The sequence below is a fragment of the Frankliniella occidentalis genome, unplaced genomic scaffold, assembly GCF_000697945.3.
Source record: "Frankliniella occidentalis isolate FOCC.00 unplaced genomic scaffold, Focc_3.1 Scaffold2858, whole genome shotgun sequence".
Classification (NCBI taxonomy): Eukaryota; Metazoa; Arthropoda; class Insecta; order Thysanoptera; family Thripidae; genus Frankliniella; species Frankliniella occidentalis.
This window is the reverse complement of record NW_026269930.1, coordinates 5,284-12,860: the sequence shown is the minus strand read 5'-3', so window position 1 is coordinate 12,860 and position 7,577 is coordinate 5,284.

The window sequence follows — 7,577 nt, the reverse complement described above, 5'->3', positions numbered from 1 at the left end:
ACCACCAGGGCACCAGGTCGGCCGCACCAACACGCCCGTCACAGCAGCCCGTGACGCGCCGCGCCCGCGCACTCTGATGGAGCGTGAAACGCGACTGTGTCTGGGAGGATTCACGCTTTTACAGACGTAGCTTATCGGGGGTGCCCGCTGCTTGGGTTGGACCAGCGCCGCGCCGTCGTGCTGCTCGCGGCGTCCTCCGTGCCGAGCTGATGGCACTCTGTATGCGTACTTGCTCGGGGCGTCGACCGCGCCCCGCGGGCGGTGATGGGCCGCCGGTCGCGCCAGAGAGAGTGCGAGTGAGAGAGACGACGACGTCTGCGACATTGACCTCATCATAACTAATCAGGTTTTCCTGCGTGTGCTTCTCAATTTCGGAAGAATTTTGGCACCGAGTTTCGCGGACGCTGCTTGCCGGGCCATCGGCCGCCGGGCGTTCCGGGCTCCGGGTTCGGGGCGGTTCGCGGCGGTTATCGTGGGAGGGGAACTCCCTCCAGCGGGAGGGGGAGGACCTGAACGGACGCTGTCCAGCGGGCGGCTTTTGCTGTATGACCCCGCGAGCCGTCGTCGACCGGCTGACAGTGGCTGCGGCTGCGGCTGTTCCGCGCCGTCGCGCAGGGTTTGCGATTTATGTCGCTTCCAGAGAGATGCAAATTTGTTTTTCAGCGCGTGAGGGGGTCTTTATGCCGCTCTCGTGTCCGGCTGCCGCGGGGAGCTGCGTCAGCGGCGGTGATCGGGCGCTACGCGGATCATCCGGCGTGCAGATTCGATCCGCTGGCAGAACTTGACTGGCGTGCGCGTCGCGGACAGGATCCGCACCTTTCAGTGCCGCCCGATTGGACCCCCATTCGCGCCTGCTATCCCATTGAGTCGCGCCCGCTCCGCTCTTGAACTTGAACTCGAACTCCAATCGCCCATCAGCGCGCACCGCACACCATCACTATGGATGGATGCGCCCCCCCCCCCTCTCCCGCCCACCGTCTCTCTCCCTCTCCGATCCGATTTCGCACGCAGGGAACTCATCTATGCGTGCGGACATCCCTGTTTATTTTCTCATTTCTTTAGCAGTAGCGCGTCTGATGTACGCAAAAAAATAAAAATAAAATCCAAATTTGTGTGCGTGATTTGCTGTCGTTCCCATCCAGGATGCGTGGACTTCCCCACCGCGCCCTTCGCGGCGTCCCGCCGCCCGCCCCGCCGGTCCCACCGTGTGACAAATGAGCAACGCGATATAGAGACACTGGCAGAACTAACGTGTGTGTCCGGGGTGGTACTGCGCGCGCGGCTAACAGCGTACACTGTAAGTGTTCAAGTGGCGACCGCACACGTGTTCAGCGTAATTGTTGCAACCCGTGAGGTCATCAAGTACACAGCACACGTTGTTGAACACTTCCAGGTCAACACAAATGTCTTATACACCGTGAAAAGGTGTTTTCTCTTAATACCTCTTGCAAAGTGGTGCAACTAACACTTGTCAGTGCTTCCCAGTTGAACACTTAAGGTTGAGTGTGTACATGTTGCTGGCTGCGCGTTCGCGCATGTGCGACAACAACAACGCTCTGTGTGGCAAAGCGCGATAGTTACGCGCTTCGTTCCGGCAGGAGGTAAAGTGTAACGATGCCTTTGACCCGGTGCTGCTGCTGCTGCGGACTCGTACACACACGCGCACACACTGCACGCACACACATACTGCACGCACTTATCTGTACCATCGCTCGCGGGGGCGGGCGGCACGAAGCTCACGAAGTACCTTTACGAAGTACCTCACGAAGTAGTGCTGGCCGGCGCACGCGGCCATGCCGTATCTCTTTGGAGGTCCCCAAGGCTTCCCTCCTCCTCTCCCACCCTCCCGCCCAGTGCGCCATGCATGCGCCACCCGCACTCCTTGCCCGATCGCTTTGCTCTCGCACTGCGATACGCATCTCCCCCACAAATACCTTCAATCAGTCTCTTACTTTGCTTCCTCCAGACTCTTCTTCCTGAAAGCCGCGCAGACATTCGCGCACACTCTGCCGTATTCCGTCGCCGCCGGTCGGTGTCGGTATCGGCGTGGAGTCGAGGGAGGAAAAATGGTCGTCCTTTGTTTGAATTCCGGGAGGAGGAGGGGGAGGGGGGGATGGATCACTTGGCGCCAGGAGTGTTGATGCTGTTGCTGGCGCCACACGGTCGCGTCGCACCGTCTTTTTGCACGGGCAACAGTGCCTGCTTGTTTGTGCGAGAAAGTGCTGCTTCTGCCATTTGTCATACTTTCGTATTTGGCCACAAAACCGTGTGGGTTCTCCGGCTCCAGTCTATGTAGACGGCAGCGGCCGGGCGCGGTCTGCGGGTTTGCGTCCTCGGCTCCCGCAGCAGGACGCTCACCGTCCGCCAGCAGGGCGGCGCCGAACTTGTCGTCGGTGTGTGTGTGTGTCCTTTATGGCGCCTAGAGGCGCGGGTACGGCGGCGTTGCGCCTGCACTAGGGAGTTTTAAATTCCAATATCTTTCCCGGAAAAATTCGGAACTCAAAGTTGTGAAAAATTGTAAAATTTGAGAGAGATTTCAAAAATCTTCAGAAATTTTTCGAAAATACTTTACCGGGAAATTAAAATCCCAAACCTTTTACTCTCTGCTGCGACACTAGGGTCGTCCCAAACCCACCACAGACTCGGGCGGTGCGTTTCTCACCTGCCGTACCAAATACATAGACACCGAAAATTTCGACCAGGCCGAGCAGCTCGCTCGGGTCGTAAACTAAAATGAGACTTTCTCCTTCCTTTCTGTCAGCCGGTGTGTGTTGTCGTTTGGTGTGCGCGCGTCGCCGGGTCGCGGGCAGGAGCAGCTCCTCGGCCTCAGCGCCTTCCCGACTCCCCACTTTATTGTGTCCGATGCCCAATCTCTCCCTCTCCACTCCTTTCTCGTCTTCCGCGTCGCCCTCTTCGACATAAGGTTACCCGATCATTTTCTCCCAAGCCAATTTCGGTGAGCTGTGGTGCGGCATTTTACTAACTTTTGCTGCTTTTGCGCGGTCCATTGTGAGGCGAAAGTTCGCGTGGCGGTGGCCGCGGCGTTTGGCTCGTCGCGTCTTGCCCCCCCCCCCCTCCTCCTCTTCGGAACAGCGAGGTGTCATGTCATTGTCTCAGAGCGCGGCGCGCCTTCTGCTCTCCATCCTCGCGAAAAGAGAGAACGACCTAAGGAGCAGACAGCAAGGGGTGGGCGTCGTGCAGCACGGGGATGCTTAATTTGAGAAACACTAAAAAGCGAATCTTGGTTCAATTTTTTAAAAACCAATCGCTTTGCGTTTCGGTGAATTCCCGTAATATTTTTGTGAATTCTTCGGTGAATTTCCTCAGTGAGTTTCATTCAGATCTGTGAAGTTGGGTTGATACATTCTTAGATCAGAAGCGCTTCGAAGCTGAAGTTTTCCCTGCGGGCGTGACGCGACGGCGGTCGGAGCGGCGGGGCTCCCGCGAGCTTGCGAGCTGCGAGCGTAACGTACCGCACACCGCACACGGTGTAGAGAAACATCTACACCGTGGTGCCGCACCACCACACCCCTTACGTCCACCCCGTACCTCCACCTGTGAGCCCGAGACCCGCGAGTTCGTTGTGGACTTTCTCGCATACTGGAAAAGGGCAAGGGAAGAACGGCATGGGGGCGGGGACGAGGTTGGGGGAAGTCCACGCCAGCAGGCCGGTGCGCTTAGTGACGCACGCCGGCTTGTCCGGGTGGCTCCGGGTACCGAGACGGTCGTTGAGCGGGGGCGGGGCGGGGGATTGGGTACAACAACAATAATTACCAGTAGCGGCCAGTGTGTCGTAGAAATGGATGTCGAGCCGGCCGCAGACCGCAGTTTTGGCGACCGCCTGGAAATGACCACAACATGGTCATCCCCGAGTTAGTTTGCGTTATCGAAAACTTTTGAATGGCGTCGGTGAATTTTGACGACTTTGAATCAGTATTCGCCGATTTTAGTTTTGTTTTACATGTTTCTGGAGCTTAAACTGTGTTCCTTCTCGCCGGCGGCAACCTTCTCAAGCCGAGGTCGTACTTGTCCCGTCCGGTCCCGCGCGGCTTGTATCGTTGTTGTGGCCCCCCTGGCAAGGACCTCCTTCTTTACAACGTGTCCCAATCGTAAAAAGGGGAACACACAGTATTTGTTCTACGCTGGGCGAGGCCGTTGACCGCGAGGCTTGGGCGCTGCTGGCGCCGCGTCGGCGCCCCTGACCAGCTGGCCCCGCCACACTCGAGTCCCTGACTCCATGACCTGTATGAAGACCTCCCTCCACCCCTCTCCTCTCCCGCGTCGCCCGGGCCCGGGGCCTTTGAGCTGTACAGCGTCGCCTTTGCCTACGTCAGCCGCGAGTGGCACTAGGTGGACGAGGTGGACCCTACCCCCTCGGGGCGGGTGATGCCCCTGGTGTTGCTCGTTGCGCACCGGGGGCCGCACATTTATTCTAGTTTTCCTGCCTCGTGCCTCGTCTGACGTTGACTGCGGTGCAATATGGACAAGTACACGGAGTTATGGAATTCCCCGCATGGGCCGTTGGCGTCGCTCATCAGGCGCTGAGTGCTGAGACCAGACACGACGCGGCCAACCCCTCGCCAGAGGTCGCTTTGGAAAGGCGCGAGTGAACGGACGTCATGAACATGGGTGACCCACCCGGCCATGAGCTCTGGGAGGGAGGCGGGTGAAACTCGGGCCGAGCGACGTCACCCTCGCAGCTCCATGTTTTCAGACGATTATCCCTTCTGTGGCGCCTTTGTACACGAGGATAAATATTTCCCCCGTTTTGTTTAAAAGAAAGATTGCTTTTGCTTGCTACTCGTCTGGCGCCCGCCTCGTCCGCGTCGGCCCCCCATTTTGTAGTAGTTGGACTGCACCGCATTGCTGCCGCGCGGGCGTGGTTGCCTATCACCACTCATCAAGGCGCCCCTTATGGCAGATCAACTCCAGATCAACTCCAGATCAACTCCAGATCAACTCCAGATCAACTCCAGATCAACTTTCTTCGGCGGTACAGTAATTGACTCGTGCGGCCCGCGCGTGTTCGCTTCATCGCAGGAAGAGGGTCTGTGCGGCCGTGGGTGCCTCCGCACGAGGTGCTCGTCAGGTGTCGGGCCGGGCCGGGGTCATCACTCCTGGGAATGGCAGCTGTACAACACTTATCGATCGAATGGCATCACGCCATGTCAACAGAACAGTGTGATGCTCTTGCCGGCCCGAGCCCGCCGCGCGCGTGTCCGACTCGTGACGGAAGAGAATGGCAGTGTGTTCAGGCCGCGCGCTTTGGAATCTGGCTCCGCGGCCGCAGCCCCTCGGCGGGCTGCGTGTGAGAGGGCCCGGCCCGCACCTCGCGCTCGCGGAGGCGGCCTACGCGATGAGTTGGGCCGCTGGCTGCTGCTCCTCTGCCGGAGCATTCTCCTGCTGTCGGCGTTGGCAAAGTGCTTCGCTCTGCTGCTAAGTCTCCCGCTCACAAGAGGAAGAAGAGTAGGAAAGAAAAGAAAAAAGTACAGCAGATTGCGGTTGCCGTTTAATTTGATGGTACAAAGTATTAATACAATGTGGCGAGGGTTCGGGCGTGTGCGCCGTGCTCGCGATGCCCGCCGCCGATAGGCCCGCCTGAGGTGCACGCGGCAACCTTTAATTACCCCGCCGCGCAAACGCTTAACGCTGCTAACGCGTTAGCCAACGTTAGCTAGGCGTTAGCGAGATGGAAGGTACGGGTCAGGCCCGTAGTAAATCAGCCGAACGCCGCCGGGACGAGGGCGGGGCGGGGCGAGCTGGAGGTGCGAGCGTGCCGGCCTGCTCTGCGACGGATTTGAGCCGATTGCTCGAGCCGGACCTAACAACCAACCGCCTCCACCTTTTATTGCCATCGCATAGCACTGTTTGAGAAAAAAATAAAGGTGTGGATGGACGAGGATCTGTACCCGTACCTGGGCAATAGTTGGTGGGACGTCTCGTCTCGTCCAGAGCGGGCGGCCCAATGTCAAGTTTGTTAACGTCATCCTCGGGGACCACCTCCTCCATCACCACGTGGACGCGACGGTGTTGCTGGAATAAGGGCAATCTAAGGGTCTGTGTTAACTTTACATAGCTATTTTTGCCTACAAATTGTGGGAAATTGCAAAAAGGCAGGTGAAGCTGTAACACAGGGGAATGACCGGGCATGATGCTTATATTTTAGTTAAACTTTTTGCCCACGGTGTAGACGCCGGTTCGCCAATCACGCGGTCCTTGCTGCGATAAGGACCCCGCTGAAGCTTATTGTGCGCCTTACCTCGTGTGCCGCCCAGAGGGGGTGGGGAGGGGGCATAACTGACGCGTTCAAAGCGGCGAGGAGGCGGGCGCAGGCAGCCCCCCCCCTTCCCCCCTGCTCTTCTCATCCCTCTTCCCTCTTCTCCTCTCCCCATCCTCAGCCCCCCTGCCGCCCAGCATTGCTCCTCCGGCGCGCGCGCGGGCAAGTCTTTCGCGCGGTCCGGTTTAAACCGGAACAGAACCGGTTATTGCCTGTATGTGCGCCCCCGCGGCGATGCGTCCCTTCCCTTCTTGGAGGACCCGAACCGGATTCGCAAGCTGTGCCTGCGGTGCGGACAACCCTCCGTCCTGAGCCCTCCCCCCCCCTCCTTTCCCCCGACGCCGATCTCGCTCCTCGCTGGCGTGTGCTTGTAGTCACGGGGGGGCTCACGGGTGGTGTTCCTGGGCCCTGCCTACCCACCCGGTTTGGGTTCAACACACTCGCGGTGTCTGCGTCTGCTTGTCTGCGCCGGCGGTCGCAGTGGGGCGTGGGGGGGTACTGCCCCCCCTCTCCCCCGCACCCCCTGGCGAGCCTTACTGCCCACCCGATCATGCCGCGCGATATGAAAGCAATGATGCAGTAATTTCTCTTTTCTCTCTCTCCCGGCGGCCCAGTATGTCCCCTGCCTTCCGCCCGCGCTGCTATCAGTCCCTCGCCGCACCCGGATGCACATTCCTTCTTGCTGCTCCCCCGCTGACGCCCAGGATGATGATTCCTCCTCCTCCTCCTTTGGCATGCGGGTGCGTGGCGCGTCCTCCCCCTCGAGGCGTTCATGAGAGGCTCGTTTGAGAGAGAGGCCTCGGTATAGTTTTTTGCGAGCGGAAACAGCAGCAGGAGAACAAGGTGAAGGCCGCGGCAGACTGGCTGGTGGTATCAGTGAGCACAACGACGACGCCGCGGTCGTTTTTGTGCCCCCCGCGCGAAATGTGGGCCGAGCTGCCGTCGTTGAGCGCGAACCGGTCCTGCGTCGTGGCGAACAGATCCGCGGCAACCGGCAGCGGCGGCGGCTCTAGTTCTGCAGAGGGCAGCTGGGCGGGCATAGCTCCGGCGGTGCGCCGGTGTGCCGGTACCACAAGTCCACAAGTCTAGCCTAATCTTTAAACTCAAATCAACCTCCGCCCGTCTGGGTTGCCTGCCTTGTTGTTGTGCCTCTCGCCTTCCTCCTCCCCCGCCGGATGTTTTTGCACGGGTATCGGGGTGGTGTCGCGTGGACAGCTTCCCTCCCGCACATTCCTGCTGGCCGCGTTGCTCCCCTGGAACACATCGCGCAGGAAGCCGTCCGGCGGTATAAGGGGGGGGG